The following is an 18,558-nucleotide window of genomic DNA, read 5'->3' as shown; positions in this document are numbered from 1 at the left end:
AGCGAGTAACTAATTCTTGTATGCACACTCTGAGCATGTACAATATGAGCTTTTGTGGAGATTTTTGGTTAAATATGGACACAAGTATATTGCTGTCACTTGGGTAACCTTGCCAAAATACACTGCTATGCAAACAAGCAGACAAAAAAGAAAGAGCTGGAAGGGGATACTTTTCATAGGAAAAATTTTAGGTCAGTGGTAAAGGTTTAGCAATGCTATAAGCAAAGTTTGTGATGGGAAGTTTTCAGCCTTGCCATATTGGTTCTAGCAATTTCATCTGTAGTATATGTTTGTCTACTGGAAAGACAGAGAGACAAGCTCTGCGCATGTGTGATTTATTACAAATGGCTTCTTAAAACATGCAGGCCTGAACATGTGGCAGGAAATAGATGTTTCTTATATCCCAGTATTTGAAATACTTTTAGAAAATGTTTCTTTGTGAAGAAGACTTATTAAGCAAAAATCTCATTATAAAATGTATTTTCTTTTGCCAGAAGATTTGATTCTGATATATCTAACACTGTGTTCTTGTTTTACTGTATTAAGGATACCAATTAAACTCAGACACCAGAGTGAAAAGAGTAGGTGTATTTTACTGGTGCTAACCAAATAATGTAACAGAGTAATACAGAAAACATGCAGTAAGAAAAGGCAGAATAGTGCACCTAAAGCAACAAATAGGAAAATACAGGGTAATGCATCAAATCATTACTACACGAGAGAGACAATAGTGATTAAGAAAGATACATCACCACTTGCATATGTTACCATTATCCAGATCCGCAGGTGCTGGGCAGCCCTGGTTGCAGCGAGGATTTGGAGAGCCTGTCCCAGCAAGTGGGAAATCCTACGCGGTGCGCCCACCCGTAGGTGAAGCATCCAAAGTCGCTGTGAGCGGGTCCAGCCTTATATACTAGAGATCAGCAGGCCAGAATAGCTGGCACCTTTGTTTTGAGTGGAAAATTTCTGGTTTCATTCTCCTGTTGGATTCCACCCAAAGCCTGGCCACGGCTTGAGGGGGGGGAGACCAAGGGAGTTTCTAACAAGGCCAAATACATGGGTTCTCAGCCTTGAAGAAGGCTAAACAAGGGAAGTTGGATACATTCTCTCAGCATTTCATCCTCACTACTGATTATATTCTAAGATGCATCTTTCACTAGTGAGCTTACATACTTTGTAAATGATTACATACTAAGTTAGCAGCTTCAGCTTGGGGCCTGTTGTTCAGGCTTCAGTACTTCAACACTTTAGCACTTTTTACATCAGCATAAGTGGGTTGTTATAACTTAGAACAATACCTAATAGCATAATGGTTATCAGTTATAAAATATACAGGATTCATCTATAGGTCAACTCTGGCTTGGGCCTGTTGTCCAAGCCTTAGCACTTCAGTTCTCTGTACGTTTTGCATTTTGTTGCACAACAGTATGGGTGTGACATGGTGTCTTCAATTTCTGTCTATGATTTGCCTATGTTCTGCATGTCTTTTCCATGGAGTTATTGCCAGAAGCTGGGGCTTTCTAAACCCAAATAAATACAGAGGAGTTTGCTGTCTAAATGAAATGTTGTAGCTTGACTTCCATTTTCCTATAACTAAAGGTCACCGTCACAGGAAAAAATGAACAATTTTAAAATGAATTCAAGCTTAGTTAAAAAAAAAGTCTTGAGCTAGAGTCTGTCAGAACTGCCTGCATTTGACACTCCTTTTGATAGTGACATAAAACCACTGTTACAGTTGCCTCACTTTAAATTCCCAAGAAATTATTTACTGCAGTAGATCTCAGGGCAGAAATAAATCACTGATCCAAATGCTAATTTCATCTTTACTAGTGTTTGCACAAGGCTGATTATGTCAGTGCCATCCCCCTAACTAACAAAAACTGATGCGCTCCCCTATCTAAACTCCCACCCTCCTCATGAACAAGGTCCAATTTAATTGGGTTGTTTGTTTTTCGAGCTGAGCTTAATGCAAAAATTCTAACCATGATGCCATATATCAGGACAAATACTTTAAAATCCCTATGCATCTAGAAAATTATTTGTAATGCAGGGAAAGAAGTCCACTGGCTTGCAACGGGGGATGAATATACCCTTGATACATTCCTCTCCTGAGCCTTGAGTGATACTGGTGCCTTTGAAAGATGTGCTCCTGTGATGGGTCTCGCAGGGAGTCAAAGCAAACGTTGTACATGTGTGTATATGTATGTAAATGCTGTACAGTCCAGTCACAGTGTGGAGGAAGCTGGCGGTGCTGTCAAAGTTCCTTTCTTTCCCAGGCGCTTGCCCACCTCCTGAGCCCTGCTGTAAGGAGCTCGCCTCACTGAGGGCTGTTCATCCCCTCGAGGGGACGGTGTTCCCCAGCCTGTGCCTGTGCTGGGACATGCTGGGTGTCTTTTATTTGTTTTCTTTCCTGGCAATACTACCCCTCTTGGGGCAGGCGCTTTAGTGAGATGGATCGCACTCAGGTAACCGGCAGTTCAAGGAAGTCCTTCCCAGGGTTGTTTACACCAAGGCATTTTAGAGCAGCCATTTAGCTTCCACCCTGTCCCACCCCACTGACCAGCTGTAAGTGTAAAGGCTGCCAGCGGGCTCGCGGGTCGCTGATAAACTAAACCCCCATTTGGCAGGCAAGGAAGCTGGGTTGATAAGGATGTTGATTTATGTTTTATCTGTCACTACATTTTCAGTAAAGCTGGGCAGCCAGCCTTAACAGAGCGAAGCCTGTTATCACCTCTCCTTAGCCCTTTAAGTGCAGCAGGCTCTTTGGTGTCTCTCCCTGAACGCCACTTCGTTAATTGCGAGGGTAAACAGGACACACAACGCTGGCCCTCCCCATGCTTTGCTCAGGCAGCACTTAGCACAAAACCAGCAGATTTGGGGAAAGGGTCCAGGTCTGGGACACAACACACACACATGAGAGTTTGTGGAAGTACTTGGCATTTCCTAGATGTTTCTATCATTTAAAATGTATTGCATACCTTGAAGTGAATGTAATGCCTGGATTAATTGGAGATAACTTCACCAAAGTGGCTGTAGTTGTCATTTATGTCAGCAGTGAATGTGCCCTTTAACGTTATGCACCTCAGGTATGACTGTTCAGCATAGAAAAAAAACCCGACAACATTCATTACCAGGGAAATAAATGTTGTGAATTATATGTATGATTATGTACCATTTTCCCCTCATTTTGGAGGTGAGCATTATTTTTCTGAAAGCATTGTAAGATTTTACACATTATATTTAATAGCAAACACATTTTTAGTTTTGAGAAGAACCACGTGCTTTTTGGGGCCAGTAGAAGTGCCCGCGGAGAAGAGGGTGGAAAGAGCTGGGAGAGAAATGTGAGCATGAAAGTACTAAAGTATTCTGGAAAAACCAGAACACGGGAAATGTGAAAAAAAACCCTAAGCAATTCTTGTTACATCCTACGTAAAATGTTAAAAATACAGCTTTTTCTTTTCCCTTGCCCCTTTCTGATTTCTTTTCCTTCTTCTTTCTCTCCCTCTCCCCAAATATTTCATCTTACCTTTCAAGTCTGTCATTATATTTCTTTCTAAACAAAGCTAGAAAGAGAAAAAGAAGCTAGTTCCTGCTTGAGGTCAGTGGGAACTTTGCCATTGACTTTAAATAGGTCCAGAAGCGGGCCCAACAGAGCATTTTATAGCTTCCTTTATTTATCTTAGGTTTTATTTTGAGCAATGTGTCTTTTGTATGACTGCATTATTTCCACAGTGAACACCATAATAATGGCCTCATATACATTATTATATACACACGCACTGAACAAAGCGTTATTGATAGTTATACTCTTTTAAACAAGAGTAAACGACAGTTATAAAAGTAAGCACGAGGATGCTTGTGTGGTGCAGGTTCAATATAGGATTAGTGCTCTCTGTAAGTCTATGCTTGCTGTTACTCCATACCATTTTTCAAGTACAAACAAGAATACTGTTGATTACTGAGAAACAGGTGATTAAAAAGACATAATTAATGCTTTAGCCAAGGAAGCCCAGCCTGCAGTTTCTTCGGTATTGTTAATGATGCCCAAAGCCTGACAAGAACTGAGGGAACAACTAACCATCTCCAGAGTGGAATATGGTAGGAACTGTACTGAAATGTTTGAGCTTAATATCATTAAGCTAGTAGGCCAAGGATAACAATACAGAGTTTGGCAGAAATTTGGCTGATATCCAGGGATATCAGCAGTGGAGTGTGCTGGCCATTTGTTATACATGATTCAGAGCCACAAATGATGATAGGGACTATTTCTGTTTCTTGTTGATGACAGTTATGAATCTTGGGTTCTTCTCAAAACTGTGTCCAAGGAATCCCCAAAGAGCCGTCTCATGCATAGAAATAATTTATCACAATTACAAGTAGAGTGTATTATAACCATAACTAGTATAAGCAACAGCACAAAGAGTTGAAGGTGGTTTTGCAGCAAAAGTGGCTGCAGCCACGAATCAGACCCACCAGCTCCAAGGTAGACTCCCAACTTGATAAGAGCTTCAGCTCACAAGGATCTGGCAATGAGAATGGATCAAAGACATATTTTTCTCTCCCAGTCCCACCGAGGGATACTCTGGATCAGCTGTACTTAGGTCACACTTGTCTGAAAGAGTTGCACTTCTTCTTTCCCCCCAGCCAAAACAGCCAGCTGAACTTATCTATGTGAGGGTGTGTTGCTGGAACAAGACAAAGTCACTGTTGTGCCCATTCCCTTCAGCTAGCTGAAGTTAAAAATCAATTTTCCTTCCAGTTAGTATGGTTACATTACTTCTAGGGCAGCTTTGATACTGCTGGGTTTGTCTTCCACAATAAATTACAGCAGCTGCCTGGAGAACATATAACCCATTTACTTCTGGCTGTCACAGAAAGAAATCTACTGATAGGCAAACCAGAAGCATTTATGGAAACCCGCTGGTGAGTAGAAGCCACTGAGCCTGGGGCTTAGAGCAGCTGTAGTCCTTCCTTCTGAACAGGGGCACAGAGACACTATCTGGCACCCAGGGTGAATATCAGCATGTCACAACACGCACAGTGGGATTGGGGACACTGCTTGCACCTGAATACGTTTCTGAGGATGAAAACAAAGCATAGTCATTAGTTACCATAAAAATATACTGTTGGCAACAAAATATCACTCTAGCAACCTCAAGGGAAGGAACATCTGCTTGCTGGGAGATTAGCCCTGACTGCAGCATAACAGCCTAGTATATTTGTTAGGCTGGAGCTGAGTAAGAAATTGTACAAATATAATCTAATTTTTTTAATTGATAAATTTCCCACAAGCCATCATGGCTACTCTCCAGTATATTTGTTTTCCCAGGTATTTGTTGAAGGCTTTCTGCAAACATATCTTCGGTGTTCATAATTCCATTTTCCTGAATGCATAGTTTTCTAGTGGTTTTATTATTTATTTGTGGCAAATAAACAAACAATAAACAAATGCAATTCTCAGAATTTGGATCTTATAATAAATATACAGTCTGGAAATGCCATATATGTTTGCACAGGCTTTAGTTTCTGTTTTTCCAAGCTTTCCTACCAGTAAATTGAATATTCATGGAAAATGAATTGAGAAAGGGTGTCAATAACACTGAAATAAATCCAGTGTTTTATTCAAGTGATCATCCAGGAACATTTTTGGGCCACTTTCCCAATTTCTATTAAAAAGGAAAAAAAGAGAGAAATAAGTCCTCCCATCCATTTATGAGTTAAGCCATTTTAAAAATTGCTGTATTCCATTACACAGTCCCACACCCACTTGTTTGCCCAAATACAGTTTGCTACTAGCTGGATCCAGAGCAGCCGCCTTGCCCCAGAACAGCTGCTGGTGCTCTATATTTGCAGCTTCCTCTTGCTTTCTGATACTCCATAAAACTGTTTATATTCACTGTAAAACTATTTTCACTCTGTTTGCTTAGTGACCATGCACCACAAATATTCTCTTTACCACTAACAATCATGAAATGAAAATGTTTACAAAACTTTATTTAGTGCCAGTACCTAATAAACTATAGAAATGTTCTGAAGTGAATGTGCATATGTGTGTGCACACTTACGTATGAACAAAGTATTTGCCTAATTTTTCTTTGCAGCAGAAAGGTGGTGATGTACTTTTAGTAGGACTACTCTGAGATTGCATGCATTTGGTGTCTGCTGCCTGGTTTTATAACTCTTTGAAGCTTATTTATGGCCTGTGGAAGAACTGACATGTGAACTGGTCTAACTATTTTTGAAGCTTTTTTTGGAGCCTTGACCATATCTATTCAAGATCATGTGTTTATGCCACATCAAAGTGAACTTGTTGTTTCTACTACCTTAGATCAGGTATTTGAGCTCGTTTGTCAAGCACTGCTCTAATGCTGCCCATTATAAACAGTTGACACATTTCTCACTGCATTGTATTCTGAAAGAGGAATTGGCCCAGAGCTTTTATTATGATGACACATTTGAAAACATTTGCTTCAATATTCAGAGGGTGCATATTTGCCTTTAAAGGAACTCTGCTCCATAAGAGGGAATCATACAGCACATTTTAGTTCATTGAGTTAATTTCTACTACCCTGAGAGTCTGAGACAGACTTCTTGTTTGCTGTTCTGCTTGCAGCTGACTGGTCTTTCTCAGACGATACACAGGATGGCTGAGCAACACTTGGTAGCTTTCATCCGTTCCTTTGCTACTTTAATTTGGTATCTCACACACAGTATGTATTTCCCATGCCAAATCCTCTTTATCACACTCACAAAAACAGGCTGTGATGTGTTGCCAGCAGGAACAATGTGCAAAGGGGTAAACTCTTGGAAAGGAAAGCTTTGCTGCTGCACAAAAAGTATTCAGATCCAACAGCAGCAGGATTTGCTCTCGAGCTGATCTGCTTTAGAGGCAGGGTGGGATTTAGGCAGAACCGCAGTACCCTGTCTCTATGAACTTCAGGGACTGAGAAGCTGATTTGTTACCTATTATTTTGGGTATTTTTTAAGCATGTAGTTTGGTTTAGAATATTTATTCCTTCTCCTGTGACCCTGAAACCCATGACTACTGTGTACACAGTAGTTGTATTTCTTTTATGTCTAGACCTGCTCCCACAGTTTGTGCATATGACAGAGATTCTGTGGTTTGGAGCTTTTTATTCATATATAAGTGAAGAGTAATAGGTATATGAATTCCTTATTTTCATACTTTCTGATAATCTTGTAAATTAAATACATTGGGGTTTTTTATTATGATGATTTTTGTCTGTTTATTTATTTATTTAGCAGTGCTAACAAAGGGCATAGGTCAGGAGCTTTCAGTTGAATTTAGTGGTTCAGCTCTTTTTCCTGCTCTCATCAAGTGCAGGAACCAACATTACAATGAAACAGGCTGGGAAACTTCTACTTCACAGACACACCTCTGTTGCCTTCTGCATTACAAAAGTCTCACACTCCAAAAATTAGAGCCCTTCACTTTGCACAGCAACTAGGTGCCAGTCCACAGAGGAACCAAAGATGGTGTGTGCCAGCACTGACAGACCTTCTGCCGCAACACTGCCAGATGTTCTGCTCTCCTAACTGGATCTCAAAACACAGAGCTTAATAAACTGTCTGGACTGACAAACAACTTCAGGCTAAGAGAGTTTACAATGTGACAGTGCATAATATCTTTATTTTTTCTGGGATCTCCGTAGCAGAACTGCCTTGAAAATTAAAGGTTTTGTGGCATGGAAACATTTGAGGCTTTGGAACAAAAGCTTTCAAAATATCCTTGAAAATTGTCTATACATCTCTTTGTCTGGCCATAAATACCTTCCTTTAAAAAAGAGACTAGAATTTTGTATCTCTTGACAGCGGAGAGATTGTTTTTCTTTGAAGCATTAAAGGCATTGCGCCTGCTCCTGTTCCTCCTTTAACGTGTGCAAATAGTGCACAAATGTGTGATACTTCTACCTGGTATTCTTCTACAACATTCTACCTGGTATTCTTTCACAACATTCATGTTACAGCAGGTACCTCTCTGATTTAATTAAGATACCACAGCTTGGCTTCTGTGCACTGAGGAACAAGGTTTACATTTCTCCAAGTTTCTCTTTGTCTTTGGGAAAGTAGCCAGAGCTACCTCATGCACCCTAAATTTAGAGGGGCCTCTGCTTATCCAAAGCAGTTCAGAATATCTGATACTATAAAATGTGTGGGAGAGATGGTTTTATCTCTTAAGCATCCCCATCCATAGCTTCAGGAATAACTAATTTTTCCTTTAAACCTGTAGACTGCATATGTTTTAGATTAGTTTCATTTGTGTTTTTGTAGGTTTTATGAGTTTTTTAAAATAATTTTCCTGTTTTCTGAGTAAATTATATGAAACATCTGCCCTAAATTTAATCTATCAAGCTCATAAAGGGAAAAGGCAGACGTTTTATGAGTGATATTATAAAATTTAGATAATTATCTTGTTTGTTTTAGCAGTTTCTATTTTGGTCTCTGTGCAGTATTCTTCCATTAAAAGACAATTTTTTATATGGTGTACTGGTCAAGGGGAACAGCCAATGATCACATAAAGCATATGTCTCATAATGCTCATGTTAATCAGTAATACTCTAAGTATTTTTAACCGAACTATATTCACTGTATAAGCATAAACCTAATTTCAAGCCTGTGATATGTTTTTCAGATTAAAAAGGAAACAAAAGTCTCTGCATATAAGCATATAATTCCACCTTCATTAACAATGTTACTTAAACAAGTGCAAGTAGGAGATATAAAAGTATGCTTAGAGCAATGAATACAAGACGTATTCATGGTAGTCTTTTCCACTGTCGTCTGCATCAGTGCACTGATCTTCTGCCATCCTGTATCTACTGTATGTAAAAATCTTTTTAATGGAAGGTGGAAAAATATTCTGGGGAGACATCATCATGTGCATGCCTGTTTTTATGTTTTTTACTAGACATCTGCCACTGTCCACTGTCAAAGACAATATACTGTATTAGTTTAAACCTCTGGTATGCCCTGATGTGGTTATCCTTGATCCTTATGTGGTTATCCTTGCTCCTTATGTGGTTATTCTTGTCTTTTTTTTTTTTTTTTTTTTTTTTGTCAAAAGCAGCTCCTTCCATTAACTTTGCATGATAGAACCAAGTACTGGAGTTAGGATCCAAAACTGACGACAAAAGTATTTTATTTAGGAGAAGATGTTGATGGTTTAGCTTCAAACAAAAAGCCACTGGGCTTCTGTTGCTTGTAGGCATCTGTGACAATACTCACCAAACAAACCCTATTTGAGTTGTAAGTGATTTTCCTTCTCTTAGAGCTAGAACACAACTTTTTAAAGCTCTGATGGATTCACAATAATGTTTTGACTGCCTTAGTCAGACCCCACATTTTCTGGGCAGTCTTTGGATGACACTTTCTCCAGTCCTTCTTATGCCCTCTTTAAACTCTTCTAAGTGAGACATCAATTGTTATCTCTCTGCTAGTTCACATATTTTTCCTGATTTTCACCATACTTTCCCGAACTCAAAAAACCAATATTGGCTCAGACTCCTGCTCTGTTGGGCCATTTGCTCAGCTTGCAACCTGGGACTGCGCTGGTCAGGGGGCCCAATATGTATCTAGTTAAAGTACTTTCTGCACAGGTTTAATGGGAAAGACTGGTCATCTCTGGCTTCAAAAATTTTCACATGGTCTGTAAAAAAAGGTAAATGTGAATGAAAAACAAACAGCCAGTAGAAATATAGTAATTTTTTGTCATCAATGTGAAAGCAGTGTATCTTTCTGACGGCTATTTTTGTTACAGAGGAGCTGAGAGAGGAAGGTAAAGGAAGTATGCATGTTATTTTTCAGTGCAGAAACTCTCATTCCTTTTTTTCCCCAGTATATATCAATGGATAGAGAATTCATTCATTTGGAACTTGCTAAGTGGTGCCAGAAGGCAACAGAAAATAATAGCAGTGCTAAAGGCTTAGCTGTATGAATGATATGCAGCTTGTGTCCAGAATCTATTATAGTTGGAACTTCAGGGTTTAAAAGACAGATCTTTTTTACTTTTATGTTAATCCAAAGACTATACTGACACAGCTCTAGGGTCATGAACTAATTAAAATTCTGCTAATTTTCCCTTACGGGTAGAATGTGGTATAGCATACATTTGTAGTTCCAGTTCTCATACTGGTAGTTAGGAATAACCGAGTAATTCTCAACAAGTGTCTGAATATATTTTCTTGATTTCTGTTTGAGGTTTCTTGATGTCCACACATTCAGTCATGATACAGTTTTACTGAAATAATTTTTCACATTTTTCTGACCACTCAGTGCTTTAAATTCAGGGCTTTTTTAGTTAACTTGTCTTTGTTATCTTTGCCATTATTTCTGCTCCCCGGTTGGATAAACACAATAATTTTTAAACACCTTCCTGATCAGTAAGTTTAAATGAAAGAACACTACAGACCAAACAAAGAGGTCTGTGACCCCGTCTGGATTTCAGGCTCTCACTACAAGCTGATACCACAGCTTCATGATGAATGTAAACCGCATGAATCTATAATGTCAGTAAGAGGCACTCCTGCTCTCCCCGCTTCTCCAGTGACTCCCATCTGCCATCCTGGCACCCGTGCTTTGCCCAGTGGCACAAGCACTCACAAAGCCATGCCACTCCTCTCCAGCTTCTCCTGCAACCATACCTGTTACCTGCTCTGCTGGGGCCAGAGGAAGAGCAGCTGGATAATAGCGTGGAGATTTTTTCAAAAACAGTGGCAGCCTCTTATCTTAAGCTGATCATGAGACCGGGCTGAGTAACAGTAATAGGAAAATGTAACTGCCTGCCTCAGGACATGGCTACTCACAATTTTTCTCCATTATAGTAATTTCTGGTAGTTGACTTTGATATCTATCTTCTTGAGGTACAGGTCGATGACCAGTCATTTAGACTTTGATATTTTGCAAAGCTGCATTGCCATGTTGCCAGTGCTTATTTCCAAGCAGTGTCAGGATCCCCGAGAAATTGATGGTCTTTCCAGTACTTCACACTGAAAAGCCATGTTTGCCTGTAATCGCATGCTGCAAGTAGGAGCACTAACTATGCACATGAGAAATAGGAAGGGGTATTTTTACCTCAGAAGCCAGGAAACGAAAGTGAGTTTAAATAAAATGCCGTGAGACTCTGGGGCTTCTGTTTTGTCACAGTGTGAGTGGAGTCAGAGGGCAAATGCTTCCCTCCTGTTCAGCCTCGTTATTCTGCCCTCTCTACATCCCACCAGCCCACTGATGGCCCAATCAGGGAAGGGAAAAACATGCTTTCAGGACCTAGCAGGAGAGCTGACTGAGTCTCCCTATTCTCCAGATGTGTAAATCTGGTATAAGCCAAATTAGAGTGCAAATTAAAATATTTTCTCCTTTATATGTTTTCTATAATACCATTTCTTTGAGGATTTGAAATGCCAGAAAGGATTGCCAAGCTTTCATCTGGTTAACGTACACACTGATTGATTAGTTTGATAATATGTGCAGTTTAATGATATTTACGCTGTTTGTCCAGCTAGGTATATTAAAAGAATGTTGAGAAAATAGTAGACGTGCTAAAATCCTATGGTAACAGCTCATACATTAGTGGTGTTTCGTTGTGAACAAAGTCATTTTTCAGCCGAGTCATAAAGTAGCCTAAAAACAAGTGTGGCACTGTTTGCTTCAAATGAGACTGTTGCCATGTGACCACCATTCATCTGACATCATTACTGACATAGCTTTCGTTAGTATGATATCTGATTAAGGCTCCCAGCCGTGGTGGAGCCAGACTAAGTAGTCTGAGGAGGTGGCTGAGGAAAGTTAATGTGTCAATGTTACTATTGGGTGAGAGTGTCTGCTCAAAGTTTCCTTTGGAGAAAAAGGATAGAAATGGTTGATGATCTTTCTAATGGGAATCTTCTGAAAATATTTGAAGATCTGTTAGCAATTAAAGATGTGATGAACTCCAATGAGAGATGTAATCACTTCAGCAAAGCATAAAGATACCATTTCTGTGTGAGGAAACATGTAAATATGACTAAGAATTAAAAAAATAAAAAATGAAAAAAGAAAATACATGAGCAAGAGAAATGCAATTGATCACATATTTGCAGGAACCAATTAATTAAATCTTTGTCTTACAAGTGAATAAATGCCTGTCTTGTATATGTAAATAAACAATCAGTCAGCCTTGTTTAGGTCTAAATTTCTATTTTCTAAAAAAAATTATAAGGCTTGATGAATTTTAGTTACCTTAGGAACAAATTGTTTTCAACAGGCACTGTGAGATACATTTGCAGTGTCCATTTGAGGTGGGATGAGCTCCAGTATTTCTGCTTTGGCTTTTAAGATCTACAATGATTAGTACTTTATCTAGTAATTTAGAAAATATACTGACTAGCCTGCTAAAGTAAAAAAAACCAAATGCAATTTATTTTGTCTCTGTGTAATGTGATGACAAAAAAAATTCTTTTGACAATTCTATTTCTAAAGTATGATATTAACTTGTGCTCCAATTTTGGTTTTGGCTAAGGGAATTCTGCTATTGTTGTTCACTTTTTAGTTTTTAAACTAGAATTTGGTAGGTTATTTTCCTTGCACGGATGCCACAATGCTTGATGTATCTATGATGCTTTGAACTATTATGGGACTAAGACACATCTTAGACTGTTATGGGACTAAGACCCATAATTCCATAAATAAGACCCTTCAGAGACCTAGAAGCATTAACTTCTCATACCTAATGCTAAATGACTGCTCAAGTGATTTGGGAGACCACTTCACACTGTCAAGTGTATGGAGAAGCATAAACCCCAGTAACTTCCAGTCGGAAGTGTGATTCCCAGTGTCTATATCCCCTTGGAAAAAGCATTTAGGTAATTTAAAATATAATTTTTACTGTCAAAAGGGGGAGTTAAAGATTTGGCATGGAAAGATGTAACAGTCACCAAAGAGTGAGTTACATACAGTTTTAACAAGCATTGTTGACCAGAAGTCAGCAGTTCAGGAGGTGTACTGCATTTACATGGCACATTTTCTTAAAAGCACAACTGTTGGCACCGTCAAGTGATACAGGACAATACAAATTCAAAAAGGGAAAAAACCCAAAGGATATGGTTTCAAGCAAAATTGTTCAGATGAGTCCTTTGTTTTCCTATACAGATATACTTGAAGAAGAATAGAGTATATTTCAAAGAAATACTGAAATATTCATGGTGTGGATTACTCACCCACATTCAAAATGTTGACCTAAATTCTGTATAATTTGGCCTGTGGCCAGCCAATTGGAAATACTAAGGTTTTATGTGGGATTAAGTTGGTGCAGTTGGGACATTATTCCTCTAATAGAACAGTGAAATGAATGGACAGACTTAAACATTGAGCTGCAGTTTATTTTTGCAAGAAAGAATATTAAAGTCTGTCTTATCTTCATACACCTTGTTTCAGCTCAAAGAATAATGATAAAATCACTTTGAAATTGTTAGAAAAATGCTGAATATTAACCTGCTATAGCCTTTTAAATGACTGTTCATAAACATTTAATCTTCTTTTCCTTTAATTAGAAATCGTTGTAAACTGATAGATTCATTTGACGTTAGACTCAGCAACACATTACTTAGATGAAATCACACTTGAGAGTCCTGTGGACTGGACCTGAGTAGCTTAGCTGATAAGGCACTGGTTTGTCATCTACAAGACAACAGTTCAAGACTTCTCTGATTTCTTAAGTCAAATAAATTTAGTTATGTCAGCTATGCTGCCATAAGATGATAATCCAAGCTGCATGGATGCCAGACATACTTTTACCTTCTTTGGCTAGACTGAAACTCTGTCAGAAACACTGGGGGTAGTTAGAATTCATTTCAGGTGTGATGAAGCAAATGGAACATTTGAATTGCATGAATTATAAAATAAGTGTCAATATATATTGGCTCCCCTGATTCAACTGGTCTAGGATTTTCTTCTTGTAAGACCCACTAAGATGCAGAGTGAAACACTTCAAGCCCACTTGAACTCTGGTTGGATCTAGGATCTATCTATTAAATTTACTTAAAAAAACCCCAACAACCAAACAAAAACACCCACTTCACTGCCTTCTCTGTGCAGGGCTCTAGCATGCCTTATTATCATGACTCAGCAGAGTAATTAGTCAATTTGTGTGTTTCTAGGATCAGCCAGCATCTTGCAAACCATTCCTGTGAAGACACACAGTCTTCACTGCAAAACTATCTCTCCTAGGGTGGCTATTTCCTCTATGAATTTCCACTGTGACAGTAAATCTTTTCAGGAGAGATATGAGGATAACAGAACCTAAATGCTTATAGAGAAAACACAAACATTCTTGTGCAAAAGTGACTCACTCAGTGAGAGATAAAGGGGCTGGAATTTTCCTAAGGAAACATCTTATTAACTTATGTTTTCTGTCTGCATCTCTGTCAGAAAAAGCTGTCATTCCCTCTACTTCCTCAATAACTTCCATTTCAGTCAAAATGTGGCAGAGGGAGAAAGGTCTCAGAGATGTAAAATACTTCCCATTTTTGTTAAAATATGTGGCTGGGTAGGGAAACAAAGTTTTTTATCAGTCCCACTGATAAAAATGATTTTTCGCATGAGTCATCAGAATATTCACTTATGAAAGAATTGTTATGAAAATTCAAACTACAACATATATACTCACTGTACTGCTAGCATCGCACATAGATTGCCATCCCAAAGTATGTTGTGTAGTAACAGTGGCTAGGGGAGCATGTTGACAGAAATCAGCACACAAGGAGAATGAAATAACTCTGATTCTGGAATGAACAGCCCAAATTTATGTAGCATTGCACAGAGATAACACTGGTACCATTCGGTAATATTAAACCTGGAAATGATGAAGCTAAAATAATGTCCCTCCCTATTTTAAAACCAAGGGAAGATATTTAGGCCTGTTGCAAAAGATTAAGATATCAGGAACAGAAAGAGGCACAAAAAAACTTTGGAAGTAGTGCTGACTGTAGGGATTCTGTCACTTTAGCCTACTTCAAGCACAGCAACTGATAGCTCAGCTTGAAAGGTAACTGATGTCCTGAAAATATGCCACTGTCATGTCATTTCCAAGAGACCTTGATTGCTGTGGAGGCATGTAATTGAAATTCTTACTCCCTATTAAAAAATGTGCTTAGTATTAGTCTTCTCGTGCAGCTTCTACATTGATATCTCAATTATACAATTTACTTAGCTGGTAGCATCACTTCAGTTTTTGCAATAGCCTCAGTGATGATTAAATTTCTCAGGAATGATCGTCCACAATCCATCAGAGCTTGTAAAACTTCTACATTTATCATAGAGCAAATAATCTGGTAAGCAGCCAAGCCTTCATTTTCCACCAAAGAATACTAAAAAGAATCCAGTTCCTGGAATCTGATGCAAATGTGTTTTCCGTGAACTGCTCTGTATCCATGCACAGTTCAGAAGACGACATCAGAGAAGTTATTTAATGAGTAAAATATTGTTGTTTCTCCCCCTCCCTCCACTAGAATTCCACATATCAAGTTTTCCAAGACACATATGCTCTTTTTAATGACTTGAAATACTTTCCTAATGATTAAATTCTGCTTAGCTGTAGTAGGCTCTTCCAGACCTTTTAGAAGACAATATAATGTATGCAACTGATGATAGCCTACAAACATTCATTGTAGGCCACTAAAAGCAATGCTTGGAAAACTGAGTTGTCCATACCAACTTTGTTTAACAGCTTGTGTGATAAGCATTCCTAAAATTATATATTATGACTCAATAAAGCCATTTGGCAGTGCAGTAGTCCTGTCCAGCTGTCCGTGCTGTCCAGCTACTTGAAATTGCAATGACTAAATTATTCAGTTGCATTTCTGCAATACTTCTGAGTCATGTAGAGTGTTTTTTGCCTTGAAATTCAGTAGGCTGCTTGACATTTAGAATGCACTTCCTGAAGATTTGAGACTCATTTTCTCAGAAACACGATTGTTCATTAACATGTGAAGTTATCAGCTCTGCTGCATGTGGAAAATGGCATGTGCTGCTGTCCCAGTTACCATCTTCTGTGCTCTGTGGTGGCTCAGCTACAGTAGGTACTCAGAAGTTGGGCACTGCTGCAAAATTAGGTGTCTACACTGTATACACAGTCTGGTAGAGGTACTGTTTTTCTAAGTTGTCTTCCCATATCTACTGACAAGGAGCACAAATTTGTATGCTGCGAGTGAGTTTGTTTTCCACTCACCCACCACCTAGTTGAAGCATTTACTATAAAATCACCTTATTAATTGTATAGTTTTCAATTGTTCCAAGTGTTGTGAAGAAGAGACAATTATGACATAGAGGAGTGGAGATCTCAGCATGATCATTGGGCTGTGCATTACCTTCCATCCCTCCCAAAACAATTTGCCTCCTGTACCTATTCGTTCCTGCAGGGATTAAGAGAACCTTTCAGGACTTCACCAGGCAGGGATGGCACAGGAATTGTGCACTGATTCTGTAGCTTGAATTACCAAACTTGCCCAGGCTCCTGGCCATTCATCAAGAGTTCACATCTCTATGCCCAGTTCGTACCAACTCTGTTTTTCAGTAATTCCTTTATGTATGCCAAGAATCCTATAGATCAATGATACCCCAGTTTCCACCTTTGGCAGTAGTAGGGCATTCTGCCATCTTAGGTATCTCGCTCTTTTTTTCCTGCATGGCCAAGTTGCTAGTTCTTCTGATGTCTTGACTCTGGATCCCTGCTTTTAAACTTGTAAAATTCTTCCTGTTTTCCATTAAGTTTTCCTGCTCTGTTCTCTGGGTTCTTGCCTTTTGCTCATGTTTCCAAGTTCACTTTTTCATTACTTCCTCTTCACCCCACATCTGCCGTTGCTCTGGTGCCTGCTGTTTCTGTCTTCCTGCATTGGAGTTTTTGCTTCTTCCCACAGGCTGCTCTGGAAAGCTCTTTTTTTAGTAGACTCTCAGCCATTATCTGCTTACACAGATTAATTTGCTGCCTTTGAGGTATGCAGGCAGTAGAAAGAAGCAGTAGTAGAGTTAAACAGCCTGGAGAACCTGACTGTTCCCTAAGCAAGGTTTTTCTTGTGTTTTAAAGTGCATGAAAATCAAAACATTTGTATCTATAGGTTCCTGGAACATTGTGACACGTAGCAGCTAAAACACTCCCAAGTTGTCATCTTATAGAAAGAGCAGCTGGGCCTGGTGTTGGATTTTGCTTTACCATGTCATTCAGAAGAAATAGCATGATAGAAAAAAAAAAAAAAGAAAAAAAAGTTTTGAGTGCTGTGGAAGTTTTCTGAAAGATGTATAATTCTCTTATATGACCAATTTTTTTCCCCCAGACTTGTACTCAGTACCATTCAAGTATACAGTTTCTCAAATGACAAAACACAATGGTTCATAGTCACTGGTATTTCAAATTCGTTTGTTTAAATTTTGTACTTTGTACCTCCAAAGGAATGAACCATGCATATTAAGTTTAAAAAAAAACCAAACAACAAAACCCAAACTAAAAATCTGGACTTAGTGTTTTGTTTGCAATATTACTACTGTACTTTGGAATATCTTAGCATTGCGGTATAGTTTTCCCATATTTCAGAGGACACCATGAATAAAGAGCTCTGCACAGATCATGTCATCCTCTACTTCATTATGCTACTGTGTAAATCCAGCTGACACTTTGAATCTCAAAGACAGATGAAGTAGATCTGGAAAATATTCAGAGAGGGGGGACAGGATTGACTCAAAGAAAGAAAAAACTTAGAAAAAAACATTTTGGGAAAGAAACAGAATGGGGGAGACAATATGAGAGAGACCAATAAAATTGTGACTATCATGGAGAAGTTTAAAACACATCAGTTCTTTGCTATTTGTCTGAATACTGGAACTAAGGATCAACAAAGCAGACAGAAAGAGAAGAGGTTCTTTGTGTAGTTGGGTAGTTCAGCTGTGGAACTCTTTGCCAAAGTATTTTGCAAATGCTGAAAAAGTCCATGGTTTGTGGAGAGGTTTGATGTGTTCATGGAGGAACAAACTATTTGGTGTGAGTATACATGCAGAAATTCTGGTTCAGGAAATCCCTTAGCTAAAAAAATAGGCAGATTCTGAAGATACCTTCATTTCCACAAGCTTTTTTAGGCATGTTACTTTTGGAGACCAGGTATTGTCCTACATGGACTATAAGTAGTGTACCCAGTACTATTTTCTTGTACTTCATCACTTCACAGAATTGCCTGACAGATGATTTTTGGTTGTTCTAGCAGCCATATATCTACTCACTAATTTTAAAAAATGTATTATATGTATTGTATTGTGAATATTGTAACGTGCTGGCTGAAGGCAAGAAAAAAAAGAACAGGAATCCTACAGTTTATATGGATTTATTATTATGCAGGAATTGATACTTCAAAAGATCTTGGTTCCTGCTGACTGTCCTTTCTTGGCTGCCATATTTCAACTGCTTGGTTGAAATTCTGTACATTATAGTCTCTCTTGAATGACATATATAACACTCATTGCCAAACTCATGTATTTGAGAACTTTTTGAATAGAGGCAAAAATATGACCATGCCCTAGAAA

The sequence above is a fragment of the Strix aluco genome, chromosome 4, assembly GCF_031877795.1.
Source record: "Strix aluco isolate bStrAlu1 chromosome 4, bStrAlu1.hap1, whole genome shotgun sequence".
Taxonomy (NCBI): Eukaryota; Metazoa; Chordata; class Aves; order Strigiformes; family Strigidae; genus Strix; species Strix aluco.
The sequence above is the reverse complement of the archived record's forward strand: the minus strand, read 5'-3'. Positions refer to the sequence as shown.